This window comes from Pinus tabuliformis, chromosome 8 (genome assembly GCF_031772625.1).
Source record: "Pinus tabuliformis cultivar Carrire ecotype Pingquan chromosome 8, CPIR1, whole genome shotgun sequence".
Taxonomy (NCBI): Eukaryota; Viridiplantae; Streptophyta; class Pinopsida; order Pinales; family Pinaceae; genus Pinus; species Pinus tabuliformis.
The window spans coordinates 1,545,610,918-1,545,632,550 of NC_142294.1; positions in this window are offsets into that span (position 1 = coordinate 1,545,610,918).

Genomic DNA, 21,633 nt, shown 5'->3' on the forward strand with positions numbered 1-21,633 from the left:
CTCAAGGCATCCAGTAAAATGAGTTTAGTGAGGCCATGGTTTGTAACACATGTTTCTGGATGTGCAAATATTTTCACAGCCGCAGCCATGTGCCTAATATTACCCAGCAAGAAATAAGGAAGGTTGATCAGCGGTTGATGGTGGAGATGGTTCAGCAATGGGAAATGATAATTAAACACAATTGTTGCCCTTCCCTCACATGTAATGTACTTAATGAGGAATATAGAAACATCCGCTCATGGCTGGGGGAGTGACAACCTATCAATTCCCCTACCTTTCTTAACCAACGACTCGCTTTCCTAAAGAAAATCCCCTTTCAGTGAGGGGTCATTAACCTTCCTAGTAAACCATCTCTTCCGTTCTTCTAGTAATCTTGCTACTCTAGCGATAACTTATTCCGTGACCTCTAATTTCAATCCTTTGACTTCCGTCTAGTTTCTTTCCAAGTTCTTTACAAATTTCATGGCCACACCATTGTCTGATCCTTCCAATCTATGGAAGAATTTGAACCATCCTGCATCTTTGAAAATCTGGCATGCTTCAGGGAAACCGTCTAGGGCTTCTGTGGACCCTGGCTTGTGTCGTATTGTTGCTCCTCCCATTGCCTATGCAATTCAGTGCTGTTTCACCTGCTTATCCTTCCCTATGGCACACACTCTAGCTGTCTTAGCCTGTACTGATATCTTCCTCCTCTCCAAACACTCTGAATGGGGATTCAGCGCTTCCATCAGGGGTAAATGGTAGGGTGGCAAGGTGGTGCAAGTGAATATTTTGGATTAAGATTTGGCACACATGGTTCGTACTACTTAATGAATGTTTCCTTAATGGTGAGTCATGGGGAGGTCTCGTCAATGGTGCCCTTACCCTTTTTGGTATGATTCAACATTAAATAATGATAACTACCGGGTCACATGCCTTAATTGCTAGATTTTTCAAATAATTACAAACCATGTGATGATCATGTCATGATGTGATTCGTTCCCCCGAGCTTAATTATGACAGCAGTCCTCGGCTGTCAATAGTCATGTTAAGTTGCCATAATTACAAAATAAAATGAATTCATTATTACCTTTTTGATGACGTACATGGTTGACGTGGAATGAGGTAATGGGTGGCGTGACGTTGAATCATCCTCGGGCACCAAGACGTGTGAACTGAAATCTGATGACAAGGCTCACGATGATGTTTTTGCTGTTTATTATAATAAAAGATCTCGTTTTATTCCTAAACAGTCATCGGCTGTTACATGTGTAATAGCCAACATGACTGATGTATATTAATTTAATATCTTTAGACAAAATATCGTGTAACATCACCTATCGCATGATATACTTTGGAATAACAAATGCTGTTACAGAGGGTGTATGTTAGGCCCCTATACTACTAGTGTAACCCCTTATTGTTATTAGCATAACCCACTTATTATATTTTTGTACCCATGTAGTGCCCATATTGTTACTATTGTGCCCCATAGAAGCCCACTATTGTTATTATTGTGCCCTTACATTATTATTGTTATGTCAGCTCTGATTGTGTTATGACCCCTTAGACTCCTATATATAGAAAGGAGGTCTTTTCATTTGTATCATCCAAGAATTGTTCATTTATGTAATGTAAAGGAGGTTGCCCCCTCGAAGAGGCTAAATTCTAAGGCGTTGATCTATCTTTTCTATCTTTTCTTGAGCTGGTTTCATAACATTTGGTATCAGAGCTTTGGATTCTAGGGTTTCGCTGTTCCAAACAGGTCATCGTGGCATTTTCGCTATAACTTTTGTTCTGTGACGTTTCAGAAGTCGCAAAAAAAACCCATTTGAGAAGAAATCGTGCTAAACCTTGGGTCCGAATTTTAGAGCTTTTCGTACAATATGTGCGGAGATATGATCTGATGAAGTTGGTCTTTTTCCAGACTCCTGAATTACATTCAAAACAGGTGACCTGGGAAAAATCGTCATAACTTTCTCTCTGGGGATCAGATTGAAATTCCGTAAGAAGGTACAAAAAGAGGACGGACTGTAGCTTCTTGTATGCATTTTTCAGATCCAAAGGTTGAAACAGTGACACGTGGAACTTCTTACAAGTTCGCTCTTCTGGAAAGGTCTATAATCAGGTCATCTTGGGAGATTGTGCATAACTCTTTCTTAGAGAATCCAATTTGGATCAGACTGGTAGCATTGGAAAGAGGACACAGAGGGCTACTATAGGTCATAATTTCAGAACTTAAAGATCCGAAAGTACAGAGTTACAGTCGTTTCAAGGTAGAGCTCCTAAAATCAAGAAAAAGCAAGATGAGGAAGTTTGATGGCAAGGATCCGGTAAATTGGATACATCAGATGGAGCAATATTTTGATATACATGGTGTACAACTGTTGCAAAAGGTATGTATTTCATCTTCATATTTAGAACCAGATCAATTTTTATGGTACAAAGGGCTTTGTTCTCGTAAACAACTTGTTACATGGTCAATTTTCACGAAGGAAATGATAGCACATTATGAGGATACAAAGAGCAACACCTTCTTTAGAGCAACACCACAACAATTGGAAAGAGTAAAACGGCTTTGTGACATAGTGGAAAGCAAAATTATGGAAACCAAGAAGTGTACCCCTCACAACTATAAAGATGGAAGTGTTGTTTCTCCTAGCCTTCCACAACCTACAAGGGTTACACCACAACAATTGGAAGAAAAAAGAGAAAAAGGGCTTTGTTACAATTGTGATAGCAAATGCACTAAAGGTCATAAGTGTGCTAAGAAGAAATTATTTTACATAGAATATGAAGAGGAGGAAGAAAAGGATCAAGAAACATCAAAAGAAGAAGATATACGCCAGGACCCCACCCCAGAGAAAGAAGAAATGAATCAGACCATATCTTGTAAAGCATTGGCAAGAATTACCACTCCTCAAACTCTCAAGATAGAAGGACATATCAAGAAGAAAAATGTGCAAGAAGAGAAAGATCACATCGAGAAAGAAGAAATGAATCCAACCATATCTTGTAATTCATTGTTCGAAATTACCACTCCTCAAACTATCAAGATAGAAGGACATATCAAGAAGAAAAATGTTCAAGAAATGAAAGATCACATCGAGCATCAAGAAATGAATCTGACCATATCTTGTAAAGGATTCGAAGAAATTACCACTCCTCAAACTCTAGAGATAGAAGGACATATCAAGAAGAAAAAAGTTCAAGCAATGAAAGATCACATCGAGCATCAACAACAAGTTCTCCAACTTTTAGAGGATAACGCCACTTCGGTGCAAAATCAAACGAAACAACAGGTAGATAAACATTGTAGTGAAAAATGTTTTGATGTAGGTGATTGGGTATTTTTATTGCTACATCTCAAGCAAGCTATTTATGAGAAGGAAATGTTGGCAATACTACATGCACTTAAAAAATGGCGACCTTATCGAATGGGAAGACTCTTCAAGGATGAGGATGTGGAAGCATTGTTTTGTGCTATTTATATTATCCAACCAGATTGGATAAACGAAGCAAGGGATGAATGGAAGAAGGACGAAGAAGTATGGCCACTTATTCAGAAGTTGCAAAAGATCCCAATTCAAACAATATTGCCAGAAATTGAAGAGGAAGGAAAAATCATATTGGAACCTGGAGCAATCACAGAAACAACAACCCAACAGCTACGAAATCGATCAATTTCAGAGTATCTCATCAAGTGGAAGAAATTACCTGCTAAAGATTCCACATGGGAGGACAAGAATTTTATACATAAGCATCAAGAACTACTCAAGCGTTGAGGACAACGCTTTTTGAAGGAGAGGGGCGTGTTAGGCCCTTATACTACTAGTGTAACCCCTTATTGTTATTAGTATAACCCACTTATTATATTGTTGTACCCATGTAGTGCCCATATTGTTACTATTGTGCCCCATAGAAGCCCACTATTGTTATTATTGTGCCCTTACATTATTATTGTTATGTCGGCTCTGATTGTGTTATGACCCCTTAGACTCCTATATATAGAAAGGAGGTCTTTTCATTTGTATCATCCAAGAATTGTTCATTTATGTAATGTAAAGGAGGTTGCCCCCTCGAAGAGGCTGAATTCTAAGGCGTTGATCTATCTTTTCTATCTTTTCTTGAGCTGGTTTCATAACAGTGTAACAGCCGCCGCCAGGTGGTTTTCAACTACTACAAAAGTGTCTATCTACACATGAGAAAGGTTTTCAAAGCCACATTATTATTATTATAATATATATATAGATATATTTTGGAACGGTGTAACAGCCACCATCAAGTGGTTTTCAGCTGCAACACTTATTGGAAAAAATAAAAATTTTATAGCACAGGGGGGCTTTCCCCTGTTCCTGTAATCTGTAGATCTGAATTTGTGACAATGTTGACAAAAGAATCCTTCAAGGTAGGTTTGTGATACAACCAAAGACGGTGCCCGTTTGCAAGTAATGATGTCCTTGCACTATCAATGGTTACCAAATTTACATTCCCATTGTCAAAGACCGCATCTACCTCATAAGGAGCTAGCCATATGGTGCAAAGCTTACTTTTGAATTCTTTAAATCTTGAGTCATATAAGATATCCCAATCTCCCTTTTGGAACTGATTCTTATTTATAAATCTGTCATGCCACTTAGCTCTCTGCTGATGGATAATCTTTATTTGTTGGATAACAGCCAACCATTTCTCCTGCAATTCATTGAGCTAGTTTAATCTCTGCCTTTGTACTGTAGCAAAATCCAAATTAACCTGCAATGTTGTCCTTAGTGTTTTGATTTCAAATTCAATGGGTAATAAAGGGTTCTTGCCATACACAAGTTCATATGGTGAGAATCTAGTGGTGTTCCTCCATGTAGTCCTGTATGCCCATAACACTTCTGGAAGTTTGTCAGCCCAATTTCTTCAATAACTGGCCACAGTCTTAGTAAGGATTCCCTCAATGACATTATTAGTGCTTTCTTCCTGGCCATTCGCCTGTGGATGGTAAGGTGTTGTGATTCTGTGATGGATTTTATATTTTTCGACCATCTCCCAGATCTTATGATACGTGAACTATGGTCCTCCATTTGTGACTATCTCTTTGGGTATGCCAAACCAAATGAAGATGTCTTCAAATAGGAAGTCTGAGATAGCCCGCTCCATGGCTCTGGTTAGTGCCTTCACCTTAACCCATTTCATGACATAGTCAGTACAAACCAAGATGTATGATCTCTATTTTTATGAAGGATTGATTGGTCTTATAAAATCTAGAGCCCGCTTCTCAAAAGGTTCTATGACGATCTGGGGCTGTAATGACATCTCATTTGACTGCAGTGGTTGGCCAATCGTTTGAAAACTATCACAACCCTTCACAAACTTCTTGGCATCCTGAAATATTGTTGGCCAGTAGTATCTTGTTGAAAGGACTTTGTACCCTGTTTGCTTGTCTGCGAAGTGTCATCCATAAGGTTCCTCATGGAAGGCTTTGAGGATATCAAAGACCTCGTCCTCTCTAACATAGCGTCTTATTTGGAAATCGGGTACAGTGTGATAGAGGTTCCCATCTATCCAGGTATATGTATCGCTTTGTTGTATGATATTCTTTTTCTCCTTGGAGGATAAATATTGGGAAAACTTCCCTGCAGCAAGATAATTCACTATATCTGCATACCAAGGTGAGTAAGTAGAAATAGCAAAAAGATATTCATCAGGGAAAGAATCTTCAGTAGGAGTGCAACTATCATCAATAGTTAGCCTAGAAAGAAAGTCAGCTACTACATTGTCTTTTCCAGGCTTATCTATAATAGTGATATCAAATTCTTGTAACAACAATAACCAACGTGTAATCCTACCATTTGTAATTGGCTTATTCATTAAAAAATGAATGGTAGAGTGGTTAGTGTGTACAAATACTTGATATCCGGTGATGTAATGCCGGAATTTATTGATGGCGTGCATGACTACTAAGAACTCCTTCTCGGTCACCGTGTAGTTGAGCTCAGCTAGAGTTAGATTTTTACTTATGTAGTAAAGAGCGTAAGGTTTATTATTCTCCAATTAGCCCAAAACAACACCTACAACAATATCCGATGCATCTGTAGCTATGTGAAACGATAGTTCCCAATTAGGTGCTCGCAAGATCGGAGCTGCTGATACACAACATTTTAGCTTTACTAAGGCCTTCTCACACTTCCTTGTCCACAAGAAATCAACATCCTTCATGAGCAAGGAAAAGAATGTTGATGCAATTCTTGAAATTTTTTCTATAAATCTTCTGTAATACCCTGCATGCCCCAAGAAATTACGTACCTCTTTCTACATTTTGGGGGTTGGAATTCTTAGAATTACCTCTATTTTTACAGGGTCTACCTTGATTTCGTCAGCAGAAATGTAATGTCCAAGCACAATCCCTTTAGTCATCATCATGTGACATTTCTCAATGGTCAAGGAAACATTAGTTTGTACACACCACTCTAGAACTTTTTCCAGATTGACTAATGCTGTTTCAAAAGCATCTCCATAGGGTGTGAGATCATCCATGAAGATTTCCGGATAGTCTTCAATAAGTCAGAAAAAATTCCCAATATTGCCCTTTGAAAGGTTTCTGACGCATTACAGAGCCCAAAAGGTTGCACTTTGTATGCTTAGGTTCCCCAAGGATAGGTAAAGGTTGTTTTATCCCAGTCTTCCAGAGCAATCTGTATCTGATTGTAGCTACTAAATCCATCCAAAATGAAAATTATTTCTTTCCGTATAGAGTATCAAGGACCTGATCTATAAATGGTAATGTAAAATGGTCGTTCTGAGTGGCCTTGTTGAGTTCTCTATAATCAACACAGACTCTCCACTTGCCATTCTTTTTAGGAACGATGGCAAGCGGTGACACCCACTGACTGTTAGATATTGGATAAATAAAATTAGCACGTAGGAGTTTTTGTAGTTCTTCTTTCACCACTTCCTTTAGTGCAGGGTTCATGCGGCGTTGTGGCTGTCTGACTGGTTTGCAACCATCCTTCAAATAAATACAGTGAGTGCAAAGGTTAGGGTGGATCCCTTTCATATCTATATAATTCCATGCAAATGCCTTTTCATACTTCTGTAATAGTTGTTGATTTTGTTCAACAGTCAAATTGGGATTAACATTAAAAAAAATTCTAGATTCAATATCAATTGGGTTGCTAGCAATATTTGGAGTAGTTCTAATTTGCATTTTTAAAAGAAGAAAACAAAAGTGAATTACTAATAAAACTATTAATAACATCATCTTCTATCTTGTCTTTAAAATATTTGGCTTTCCCCAGAGTGAGGAGTGGTAGGGAAAGATCTGACTCAAGCTCAAACTCATCCCACCAAGGGTTGTACACATCCACGTTTGGTTTTGGGGGATAAAGATTAAGATTCTAGGTTGCCTAGCCATCTGATATCACCATGGATCCCATCTTGTAGCCTATGAATGCATTTGCAGTGGCCAGCCAAGCTCTCCCTAAGATCAAAGGATGCCCCCCCAAATTGGATTTGGGTTGTAGGATAACGAAATCAGCCGGGTATCTCCATGAAGCTATTGTAATCACTACATCTTCTAACATCCCCTCGAGTTTAACATGGGACCTGTCTGCCAATTCCAACACAGTAGGATTGTGTCTGAGTCCCTGTAGCCTGAAAGCGATAAAGAGATATTTCATCATTACATTAATGGTAGCCCCAAGATCAATCAATGCATTAGCTATGGGTTGATCATTAATGTAGACGGTGACTGTGGAATTTCCTGGATCATGGTACTTAGTAAGGAGAGGCTGAGAAAACATTAATTCGGATAACTTTCCCATCACATGTATGGTGGCAGGGTCTTTAGGCTTCCTCCCAGGCTTCTTGATGCACAAATCTCTCACTGTCTTGGCATAGATGGGTACTTCTTTAAGGGATTGTAGCAAAGGAATTCATACATACAAATTTTGCAACTCCCTAAGGAAATCAGATTCAGGTTGTGAAGTCATCCTAGGTTCGGCCAGTTTCTGAGGGTATGGGGGGTTCTGCGTAACAACAATTGAATCTTCCGTTACAGGTGTATCAGCCTTCCCTGAGTTAGCTGTTACAGATGTAACAATTCTTCATGGGTCGACTGTTACAGATGTAACAAATTCCTTTGTATTAGCTGTTGTAGATGCAGTAGCTACCTCAGACCCTCCAAATTCTCCTCTGGATGGTTCGCATTTATCCTCTGTAATGATGGGGGAGTAACTGCGGTTAATTACCATGCTCGATCGTAATTGTATTTCATTAAGTTCAATGGGGGTAATAAAGTAGGTCTGGAAGGTTGTAGGAGCATCTATACCCTGATATGATTTATTGTTTGGGTTTGGGCTAAGTTGCACATGTAGTTGGGGTCGCACAAGTGGTGGAGGAGCAGGGGCTTGGAAAGGAGGTAACTACAACTATTGCTACATGGGTAGTGCAGGCAGAGCTGAATTTTGGGCATTTCCTCTCCAGTTCTAGTTCCAAGGGTATGGTTGGGATTGAGGATATTAAACAGGAGGAGATGGAGACCATTGGTTCCAGGGTGAAGGGAATTGAGCTAAAGGAGGGGCAGAATATTTCCATGGATATGGTTGGTTATTATATCCACGAATTAAAAGGGGAAAAGTCTTGAGACATACTTGGAGGTCGCGGTTGCCATGGCCTCCTTGGTGCAATGAAGTAAGAGGAGTGCACCTCTTCGCTTGATTCTCTAAGTACTGCCTTTAGTCTAGGAAGCTTCGGACACTTCTCTGTCAAATGCTCCAGCTCACAGATGTTACACAGGCTGATGCTATTCAATTCGCATTCCCTGTGAGGATGTTTCTTCCGACAAGTCGAACAGAACATGGCTAGGGGTGTATCAACTTCTGCTTGTGTATTTTTGATCTGTGCTATTGTTATCTAGGCTGAGAGAGTATTGAGGATATCGATCTTGAAATTTTCAAACAAATTTCTGATCTCTGCTCTAGTTACTCCTCCGCCTGCAAATTTTTGTATGCGAACAGAGGCATCCCAAATTGTACTTTTTCCTTTAGATGATCCTCGAGAGCATCGTAGGTAGAGCTTTATAATTTCAGCGAATGGCTCTTGTGATATATCCCCCTTTCCTAATAGGTTCAGGGTGTCAAGGCAGTCATCCCTCATTCCTCTGATGAATATAGTCTTCAAGATTTCTAGGTCTAAATCATTGTGTTTAGACCTCTGCAAATTGTAGTGGAACTATTCCACATAATCTTCCAGGCTTTCTTCTTCCTTCTGTGTCATCCTAAATATCTCTTCCCTTAAGTCCCTGGTCCTACAATAGTCCTAGTACTTTGACAGGAATGTCTCCTTCATATCATTCCACGTTGAAATGGAAGTGGGACCTAATCCCATTAACCATCTCAAGGCTGCTCCTTTTAAAGTAACAGGATATAGCTTTAGTTTCTGAGCATCTGTTGTATAATCATAACTTCTACATAGGACATCAAACTCAAATAGAAATCTATCTGGATCTTCCACAATCATCCCCTGAAAGGATGGTAAATATGATAGAGGAATGTTTTTCATAGGAACTTCTTATCCGATATTCCCGATTGGGAACTCAAAGGTGGTAGTAGTGGTGTCTATTTTAGCATTGTTAGCATTGTTATCATTCTTCTACCCCTTTCTGTAGTAGACATTCTTCGAGTTGTGTTTGTGATGGCCTTGTAGGTGTGATTAATGCCTCAGATACCACTAGGGTTGGTTGTTTCACCACACTACCTATATTCAGATATTGATAAATCAACAAGTTCTTGTCTGCCTCAGGTGTCCTATGTCACCCCTCAGTTTTCCCTTTTCCCTCAGTCCTCAAATTCTCGTTACTGACTTCCCCTTCTTGCTCATAAATCAAATCCTTGATCTTGCGGGTATGAGTGCTAGCCTTAGAACAATACAGTCCCGAGATGAAGGGATTGGAGTTTTTTGCTTTCGCTATGGGAGTAACAGCCTTCTGCAGCCTTGTCTTCCTTGCATTCCTTTGAGAGCTAGATTGTTCTTTTTCCTCCTTGGATATTAATTCTTGGATAAATGTCTTCCTTCCCAAATCTTCACCCTTCATTTCCTTTTTACGACCCGTCATTCCTGTGACTTGTTAGAGTGGGGGTGATTTCAGTGTCTCTATAAGTCCTAGAAATGCACACATGGACCCTATGTGTATTAAATCACACTCTAAGTGCCTCAGTCTTTGACAGTGGTGAGCCCGCCCAGGTATGTTAGAGTGATGCACAGGTTCTTACCTCTTGTCTTACCACCCAATGACTGAAGAGCTGAAGACACACTAATCAAAACATCAAAATGTCCTAAGTTTCCTAGTGATCACAATGGTGAGCTCACCCAGGCATGTTAGAGTGATGTGTAGGTTCTTACTTCTCATCTTACCGCCCAGCAACTGTGGACTAGGAACACTCTATATCAAACAAACAACTTGGTTGATTGTATCGTCAACTTGCCATCCCCGGCAACGACGCCAAAATGTAGTGTTGTTTTAATCAATCTTAATTGACTTCAGACTGCAACATTAATTGTCAACCCAGGGTAGGTCTTGTTGTTTCAATGGAGTTCGCACTGTCTATGCCAATACACTCTAGCCAAGCATAAGAAAGTGTAGAGAAGTTGTAAAAGGTGTCGTTGATCTAAATTGCTGAATCAAACCATGCGTGTAGATACAAAAAACACTCTACAGAACTAATCACAACTCGCAGCTATTGAAATAAAGGCATGCCACACTAGAACTAACATCTATTCCAGTTGGTTACTATTGCTCTGTTCTTTAACTCTGTGTAACAACATAAGATAAATAGAAACAACAGCGAATGCAATCCATGATTTATATAGCAACAATGAAAAACCATAAATCAATAAACTAAATTGAAATGTACACTACCTAATCACTGCAATCCCTGCCAAAGAGGAGGGCCCTTCCTCCTCAGCAGGGCGCAGGTAGAACACAAAAAGTGATTAACGAATCAATTTGAAATTAACAACATTATCACACTAATTGATATTGAATAAGTTCAGGATTATAGAAACAAAGTAATGGTAGTCTTCTATATGCCGTCTGCTAATACATAAAAAGTTGAGTCCTTTATAATTATTACAACCCAAAAATTAGAAAGAAGATCACTCATGAGAATCTCTCGATTCTCATGTTGATAAAAAAATAAAGAAGTTACAACTTATTACTAAATAAATATACATCAGTTGCAAATTCTTGAGTCTTTTTGCTTCAAAAATAAACAATCCTATTGTCGACAGCTATTATGTGGAATAGTACCCACATTTCCAGCTTTGCTGCAACAACATTGAGCAAATGGTGGTTTGGGATGATGCGGCATAACTGACGAGGACATTGTTGATGTGATGGTGGATCCACACGAGGTTTAACAACAACCTATGACTGCATCCAGTGTGTAACAACAATATGTAACAACAGCAACCTGTAACAACAGTAACCAGTAACAACAACTAGTATATAGTAGTGATTTATAACAGCACTCAGGTTGTAGCAACGAACTGTTCTACCCTTTCCTACAGTTAATCCCTGCTGCATGTTTGCTTCATAGCTTCTTCGCACGAGCCAACACCTGAAAAAACATTAACTTCCCAAAATACTTCTTCAATGCTCTCCCAGTTAGGCACAAAAAGGAATAAAGCCTCGTATTATTCAGTAAAATACAGAAAAGTAACATGACAGTAAAATGGATTAAAAAGATAAGAAAACAGAGAGTTTGGTCATATAAGGGCACAGGCTTGGAGGATAGAAAGGTCAAAACAGGGGGAATAATGTGTAGAAAATAGGTAAAAAACCACACCCAACAGTAAGACACAAGGGACACGGAAATGGTGAAGGGAGATAAAAAATATATTTTTTTCTCTGTGTGGGGAGATAAATTAATTAAGTTAAGTCTTGGCTTGGTAGTGTAAACGAAGTTCCCTTCGCTTAAGGTGTGCTTGTGTGTGCAAGTGTATTTATTAATGAAGCCTAGATCATGTTTGAAAAAAGAAAAAAGATTGTTGAAATAAAATGAAATTAAAAACAGAAAATGAACAACAAATCAATTGACTAAACCCCACCCAAAATAGGTTTGCAAACACTATACTGGATGGTGGCGTAATCAACTGAAAACGTACTAAAGAGGCCAAGAGATCTAAGCTTCGATATGATTGGGATCAAATGACACTATGTTGCTGGAAAGTGGTGGAGCAACAACAAAAAACAAGGGGGTAAAATCATTGTAAAATGATAGGGAGATGGGTGTGAAACCTAGGGAAAACAGTGGTACCCTAAGGTGAATGACCAAACAAGATTTAAAATGAAAATTTGGATGGAAACAACCTATCTTTGAAGATTTGAAATAGGAAGGTACAGATATGGAAAATATGGTTGAAAGAGTTGCAGAAACTCAGACTTCTTACTCATCTAAACTTCTCCTATAAAGGTGGAAGTGTAGTAGAAGCACTAAGGGGCTAAGTTCCACTTCGACAAGAAAAATAGAGTAGATCAAGGCCTAAGCAGGAAAGGATAGTGGTCAACCAACCCAGTAGATAACTCTTGGAAAAACCCAGAAACAGATTTGAAAAAAATCCCAGAAACCCTAAAAATCGTAGGTATTGACCTGTTTCCTGGGATATCACACTTTTTGGGCCAGAAGGTGTGCTCTAGACCTCTAGATCACACTTTTGGGGTAGAAAAGTGTGATTTCTACTCCTTGATTCCCAGTGAGCAAGTCTCGGAAAAATTTTCCGTCTCTGTCGTGGCTGGTTCCTGTGAAGGGAACAAATAAATGTTACCAGTCCCCCTCTATGGGATGGGTTCTTGGCTATCCTAAAATTTCTTCAGATTTTTGATAGAGTCTCTCTCCTCTATAATGTGTAAAACCCAGAAAATGAAATATTTGAGCTCAGTGAGAACTCAAATTGCTCAGTGAGAACTCAAATTTAAAAGAAAAATGGTGTGTGACAATGATAATAATCAAAGTTACGACAGTGAGGGCAGTAATGAAAATGATCAAAAGTGAATAATGAATGGAAAACCCTTCTATTATAACAAAATATTAGGTTATCCATGAATAATGAGCAATAATAAAATATTGTTAACCCCATTCTAGAAATAACCACTTGGAATATTTTATTATATTTGGTTAGGAGGGAAAAAGTATTTAAACTTTTATTTAGAAATAATAAATAAATAAATGATCTATTTATCATCTCAAGAAATATGGTTAAGGAATAATAAACAAATAATGATTTATTTAATTATTCCCGAGGGATTTAGGACACGGAATAATAATTAATTAGTGATTATTTAATTATTCATAGAGAAAAATAAGATAATTAATAATTTATCTGTTTATTTTTCATAACTCGGTCAAATGTGACAAGGAATATTAATTAAACAATGCTTTAATTAATTATTCCTAGAATATAATTAAATAAATAGTGATTTAATTGTTGAATTGAGGCTTCTGTGATCCATATCAAGTTTAAGAGAAATTCTTCGGCGTAAATCACAAGATAAAACATTTGTCGACGCGTTTCGAACCAACTAGTGTGGTTCATCGTCAGGACAAGTTGAAGAGACAGATCCAGCTTAGCATGTTAAATAGTTTGAGCAGAGCCTCCAACGACTATCACGACTAACGGCTACTTTTGACTATAGGACCAGAGTTATATTAGGAGACCAATAAAAATATATAAAAATTAATTTAAACGGTGTTTAAGGTTAGTTAAAAAGGGGTATAGTTTGTTAATTAAAAATTACCAATTAGCTAGAAAAAGGGGGATAAGTTGTATAATTATAAATAACATATAAAAGTTAGTTAGAGTTAATAAAAAATAATGGATCGAAAAATTATAAATAAATAAATAAATAAATAAGTAAAAAATAAATAAATAAATAAATAAAAATAAAATAAAGTAAAATAATAAAATAAACAAATAAATAATAAAAATAGAAATAATTTAATTAATTAATTAATAATACTAATAAATAAATAAACAAACAAATAAATCAAAATGAATAAATAAAAAATAAAAGTAAAAAATAAAGATAATAGCAATAAAATTAAAATTAAAAATTAATAAGAATAACTATATATATATATATATATATATATATATATATATATATATATATATATATATAGTTTAATTAAGAATAAAAATAATAATAAATAATACTAATAATACTAATAATAATAGAATACTATTAACTTAAAAAATAAATGAATAAATAATTATACCGAGTCAAAAGGAGAAACTCTAGGATGAAGACAAGGCATCAAGGAAAAAGATCCGCGAAATAAAGAGAGAACATCGAAAGCTAGAAAAAAACAAGACTAGGAAGAAAGGGCAGGGATCCAGCAGCCACTGATCTTCCAGTCGTCATCTCTATTGAGATTGTTTGGCCTTTTTTCAATTTCAATAGCTTCCCTGAATTTACGGTGATGGAATTGCGCAACCTTGGCAATAACTTTGGCCTCCTCAATACACACCTGATGCTTGGTCTTTTCCGCATGCTCTGCTAACGCTAAAGACTTGGTTCTGCCATGTCTTAGGTCAGCTGCATGTTCACTAATCCTTTGCTGAATGGAGCGCCCTGTTTCCCCGATATAGGGTGTCCCACAGGAACAAGGGATCAAGTAGACACCCTTCATATCTTTAGGATCTATGGGATCTTTCATCGATCGGAGGGATTTGCGAATAGTGTTGAGGGGCCTGAAGGTTGAGGGAATATCATACTTCTTAAGGATCCGAGCAATCCTGTCCATGGTTTCTTGGACATAGGGAAGATGGACACCTAGTCGACGCTCTTTAGGTTCTTTATCGATTAACACATTTTTAGAGACTTTGAGGAAAGCCTTCTGACCTAGGCGCCTACTATAGCCATTCTCCACAAAGACATTAAGGAGATGGGATTTCTCCTTCTCGAAACTCTCCCTATAAGAAATCCTAAGGGCACGAGTGGCGAGGGTGTTAAGAACACCCAACTTTTGAGCGGGGAAATGATGGGAATCGGCATGAAGATACTGCTCAGTATGCGTTTTCTTCCGGAATACTGAGTGGGAGAGAGAACCGTCTATATTCCTCGATATAAGAATATCCAAGAAAGGGAGGCAACCATTGACCTCTTTTTCCATGGTGAACTTAATGGTCGAGGACTGACAGTTGAGGTGGTTGAAGAAGATATCCAACTCTTCTAGGCCATGGGACCAGATGACATTAGTGTCATCCACATACCTTTTCCACAGCTTGGGAAGGAGACGAGCCGAGGCTAAAGCTTTGGCTTCGAAATCTTCCATAAAAAGATTCGCAACAATAGGGGATAGGGGTGATCCCATGGCAACACCACAGGTCTGCTCAAAGAACTCACCCTCGAAACAGAAGAAAGTGGAAGTGAGACAGATCTCAACCAGATGCGCGGTGTCAGGATCCGTTAGGCGATAGATCACTTCCATGGCTTCCTTTATAGGGATACAAGTATAAAGGGAGACCACATCAAAGCTGACTAGAATGTCCTCAGGGCTAAGCTTCATGTCCTTAAGCTCTTTAACGAAGGAAGCAGAGTCTTTTACGAAGGACTCTGTATGGCCAACCAGGGGTTTGAGCTTAATGGCAAGGAACTTTGCAAGAAGGTAGGTCGGACTACCAATGGTGTTGACGATAGGTCTCAGGGGGGCCCCTTCTTTGTGAATCTTAGGCAGCCCATAAATCCTAGGGGTAACAGGATTGCTCTCAATGAGCTTATGGTAAAGGGAACTCGCCGAGCTGCTGGACTTGATGGCGAGAGCCACCTTCCTAGAGATTTTCTTAAGAGGGTTCTTGGGCAATTTTTTATAACTGCCACTATTGTAAAGATGATCTAACATCTTCTTGCGGTAATCATCCTTGTTAAGGATAACCGTAGCCCCACCTTTGTCAGCCTTCAGAACGACGATATCATTGTTCTGGTTTAAGGACTTAAGGGCAATGAACTCCTCCTTGCTGATGTTCTTCCGAGGGGGTTTAGCCTTTCTCATGATAACCGCACAATCTTGCCTGATAGTGTCCTTGATCTTATCAGGTAAACCTTGGATTCCAAACTCAACATCACAGATGATATCATCAACAGGAATCTTCTTCGGGGCTAAGGCAAAATTCAATCCTTTACCCAACACTTTAAAAACGGAAGGGGGGAAAAAGAAACTAGAAAGGTTAATAACCTTATTATTAACAAGAGAAGGAGGGGGAACTTCACTAGAACAAGGATATAAACAATTGTTATTAATATTTAATATCTTATTACCTACCAAATTAGAACCATTTGCCTTAGTGAACAAAGTACCCTTCATATTATCATTATCTTCCTTACGAATTCCGACTACACTACTATTATTATTATTATTATCACTACCTATCAGCAAGTTTGCAGATCATGAAGCTATCTCGTGTGGGCAGCCGCTGTTTGACAGAGCCGTGGGCAGATCTAGCTGTATGCGGAAGGTAGGTTTTCCTATTCCAGATCCACGTGCCCGTCCAGCGGTAATCGGTCCTCCAATGAAGCTCCCGGGGTCATCGAATGAAGATAGTACCTCTTCCTCTTTGCGTGCTGGCGGCTTGAAGACCTCCGCTCGCCCTCTGAGCCCGTTATCTGGTATGCATTCAGTTAGAAATATGTCGTGCCAGGGTTTTATGATTAAGAATGGTAGTGACAACGTTTGTTATAATAAAAATATTAAGTTATTTAACCTTGATAATAATAATATTAAGAATAATTCGTTTAATATTAATAGCAATGATCTTGATAATAATTTATTTAACCGTCACAATAATTTTAAGAATAATAAGGTTTGTAATACTTATAATAGTGTTATTAAGAATATTAGTAATATCAATTATGATTGTAATAACATTCGTAAGATTAATAATATTAATAAGGGTAATAATAATTATAACAATAATAATAATTTATTTAATGACATTAATGATACTTTGTTTAATGGCTATGTTATTAATAGTAGCAGTACTAATAGGATTAGTAATAATAATTGCATTAATATTCCTAGTAATAATAGTAATAGTGATAATAATAATAGTAGTGTAGTCGGAATTGGTAAGGAAGATAATGATAATATGAAGGGTACTTTGTTCACTAAGGCAAATGGTTCTAATTTGGTAGGTAATAAGATATTAAATATTAATAACAATTGTTTATATCCTAGGTAATAAGATATTAAATATTAATAACAATTGTTTATATCCTTGTTCTAGTGAAGTTCCCCCTCCTTCTCTTGTTAATAATAAGGTTATTAACCTTTCTAGTTTCTTTTTCCCCCTTTCCGTTTTTAAAGTGTTGGGTAAAGGATTGAATTTTTCCTTAGCCCCGAAGAAGATTCCTGTTGATGATATCATCTGTGATGTTGAGTTTGGAATCTGGGGTTTACCTGATAAGATCAAGGACACTATCAGGCAAGATTGTTCGGTTATCTTGAGAAAGGCTAAACCCCCTCGGAAGAACATCAACAAGGAGGAGTTCTTTGCCCTTAAGTCCTTAAACTAGAACAATGACATCGTCGTTCTGAATGCTGACAAAGGTGGGGCTACGGTTATCCTTAACAAGGATGATTACCACAAGAAGCTGTTAGATCATCTTTACAATAGTGGTAGTTATAAAAAATTGCCCAAGAACCCTCTTAAGAAAATCTCTAGGAAGGTGGCTCTCGCCATCAAGTCCAGCAGCTTGGCGAGTTCCCTTTACCATAAGCTCATTGAGAGAATCCTGTTACCCCTAGGATTTATGGGTTGCCTAAGATTCACAAAGAAGGGGCCCCCCTGAGACCTATCGTCAACACCATTGGTAGTCCGACCTACCTTCTTGCAAAGTTCCTTGCCATTAAGCTCAAACCCCTGGTTGGCCGTACAGAGTCCTTCGTAAAAGACTCTGCTTCCTTTGTTAAAGATCTTAAGGACATGAAGCTTAGCACTGAGGACATTCTAGTCAGCTTTGATGTGGTCTCCCTTTATACTTGTATCCCTATAAAGGAAGCCATGGAAGTGATCTATTGCCTAACGGATCCTGACACCACGCATCTGGTTGAGATCTGTCTCACTTCCACTTTCTTATGTTTCGAGGGTGAGTTCTTTGAGCAGACCTGTGGTGTTGCCATGGGATCACCCCTATCCCCTATTGTTGCGAATCTTTTTATGGAAGATTTCGAAGCCAAAGCTTTAGCCTCGGCTTGTCTCCTTCCCAAGCTGTGGAAAAGGTATGTGGATGATACTAATGTCATCTGGTCCCATGGCCTAGAAGAGTTGGATATCTTCTTCAACCACCTCAACTATCAGTCCTCGGCCATTAAGTTCACCATGGAAAAAGAGGTCAATGGCTACCTCCCTTTCTTGGATATTCTTATATCGAGGAATATAGACGGTTCTCTCTCCCACTCAGTATTCCAGAACAAAACGCATACTGAGCAGTATCTTCATGCCGATTCCCATCATTTCCCTGCTCAAAAGTTGGGTGTTCTTAACACCCTCGCCACTCGTGCCCTTAGGATTTCTGATAGGGAGAGTTTCGAGAAGGAGAAATCCCATCTCCTTAATGTCTTTGTGGAGAATGGCTATAGTAGGCGCCTAGGTCAGAAGGCTTTCCTCAAAGCCTCTAAGAAATGCGTTAATTGATAAAGAACCTAAAGAGCATCGACTAGGTGTCCATCTTTCCTATGTCCAAGGAACCATGGACAGGATTGCTCAGATCCTTAAGAAGTATAATATTCCCTCAACCTTCAGGCCCCTCAACACTATTCGCAAATCCCTCCGATCGGTGAAAGATCCCATAGATCCTAAAGATATGAAGGGTGTCTACTTGATCCCTTGTTCCTGTGGGACACCCTATATCGGGGAAACAGGGCGCTCCATTCAGCAAAGGATCAGTGAACATGCAGCTGACCTAAGACATGGCAGAACCAAGTCTTCAGCGTTAGCAGAGCATGCGGAAAAGACCAAGCATCAGGTGTGTATTGAGGAGGCCAAAGTTATTGCCAAGGTTGCGCAGTTCCATCACCGTAAATTCAGGGAAGCTATTGAAAATGAAAAAAGGTCGAACAATCTCAATAGAGATGACGGCTGGAAGATCAGTAGCTGCTGGATCCCTGCCCTTTCTTCCTAGTCTTGTTTTTTTCTAGCTTTCGATGTTCTCTCTTTATTTCGCGGATCTTTTTCCTTGATGCCTTGTCTTCATCCTAGAGTTTCTCCTTTTGACTCGGTATAATTATTTATTCATTTATTTTTTAAGTTAATAGTATTCTATTATTATTAGTATTATTAGTATTATTTATTATTATTTTTATTCTTAATTAAACTATATATATATATATATATATATATATATATATATATATATATATAGATATATATTTATAGTTATTCTTATTAATTTTTAATTTTAATTTATTGCTATTATCTTTATTTTTTACTTTTATTTTTTATTTATTTTTTATTTATTCATTTTGATTTATTTGTTTGTTTATTTATTTATTAGTATTATTAATTTATTAATTTGTTTTTTTTTTTTTAATTTATTTATTTATTAAAAAAATAATAATAATAAATTAATTAATTAATAAATAAATTTTTTTCTATTTTTATTATTTATCTGTTTATTTTATTATTTTACTTTATTTTATTTTTATTTATTTTTTACTTACTTATTTATTTATTTATTTATAATTTTTCGATCCATTATTTTTTATTAACTCTAACTAACTTTTATATGTTATTTATAATTATACAACTTATCCCCCTTTTTCTAGCTAATTGGTAATTTTTAATTAACAAACTATACCCCTTTTTAACTAACCTTAAACACCATTTAAATTAATTTTTATATATTTTTATTGGTCTCGTAATATAACTCTGGTCCTATAGTCAAAAGTAGCCGTTAGTCGTGATAGTCGTTGGAGGCTCTGCTCAAACTATTTAACATGCTAAGCTGGATCTGTCTCTTCAACTTGTCCTGACGATGAACCACACTAGTTGGTTCGAAACGCGTCGACAAATGTTTTATCTTGTGATTTACGCCGAAGAATTTCTCTTAAAATAGTGATTTATTTAATTATTTTTCATGGGTTTAATTATAAATTGCTTAACAAATGTGGTTTATTAAGTAATTTCTCACAATGAAAGCAATTTTACTATGGTAAAATTGGCATTACATGGTGTACTTCGATCCATCTAGTAAATAAGGCTAGATGATCAATTTTTTGTGATAATAATGCTAATGCATAGAAAATGATGCTGCTCTACTAGATGAACCAATAGATTTCATCTACACATAAGATACATGTTTAGCTAATGAAAACAAAGTGATTAAATGACTACCAAAACACTAACTACAGAAAGAAAAATGCATGTGAAAGGATGAGTTGAATTTGGAACAAAATATAATTATTGCATAAAAGAAAAACTATTTTTGTGCTTGTCCATATAGGGTACATAACCAAGCTTCCCAAGAAAGCTCACTCACCAACCTACAGAGATAATTATTTTCTTATAAACCATATTTGTAGAAAAGAGCCACAGCTAGACTAAGTGCATGTGAAATAAAGGCATAAATAAATGTACAAAAGAATGGGTTTGAGTACTTGAGTTGAGATCTAACCCAAGGAAACTTAGCTCCCTTAAAAAAAACTCAGACTGGAAGCAAAATGATTCTCTTTTTTAATCTAAAAAATTGTCTAAACATGTAACATAAAAATGGAAATAACAAAAATATCTTGCTCTAATAGTCATTATCTTTCCTCTAAAATTTGAATCCTACTAAGTTTCTAGGCTCTCTTATTTATAAAAAAGTGATTAAGCGGAAGGCTCCTTGAACAAAGTGTTTCTTCCCTCTTAAACTCCTACAAAAGTGGATCCGGTCTCCTGGTGAATTTGTAGCCATTGAGGGGTAGTAACTACTCATGAGCCAGTCAAGTTGTTTGTGGGTTGATGCAAGGAACAAACCTCCTATACCTTCTCCTGTTAGTATCCAATGTGTTCTGCACAATAAATCCTTTTTTTCCTTCACATTTAATGCATTAGGACACATTAATATATAGAAAATATTCCCTAACCTTCCTAAGAACACATTATCACTCAAAAAATATATTATTGAATGCAAAAGAGAGGTTAAATTGTGCTAAAGGATAGTTAGATGGGCCTTTAATTGTACCTATTTGGGAGGCCCATGATACCCCCCTACTAAAAGTGTTTCTCATCCTATGAGAAACTTAGTCACGTAATTGTAGCTCATTCATTGCCCTAGTGGCCTCTCTAACATCCCAAGCTATCTTATAAGGAATGCCTTCTCTAAGATGGAAACCTAAATTATTTTCAAAATCAACCCATTCTCTTTGTTCTTCTTCTTAATCCCTATTTTCTTGCAAGCACAACAGTAGAGTAGGAATGAACTTGAGTCTAATCCAATTGATTCCCAATCTCTGAACTATCCTTTTGTACATAGGTGTTTTCTCCAAAGCATTCCTTAGCCTTTCTAGTGAGTGATATGCCTTTATTCTTAAGTTATGTGGCAGGGTATGCCACCTTCTCTAACATGCTTGTATACTCTTTCTTTCTAATAATATAAAGTTATCTTCAAAATGTAATATTGCTTGATCT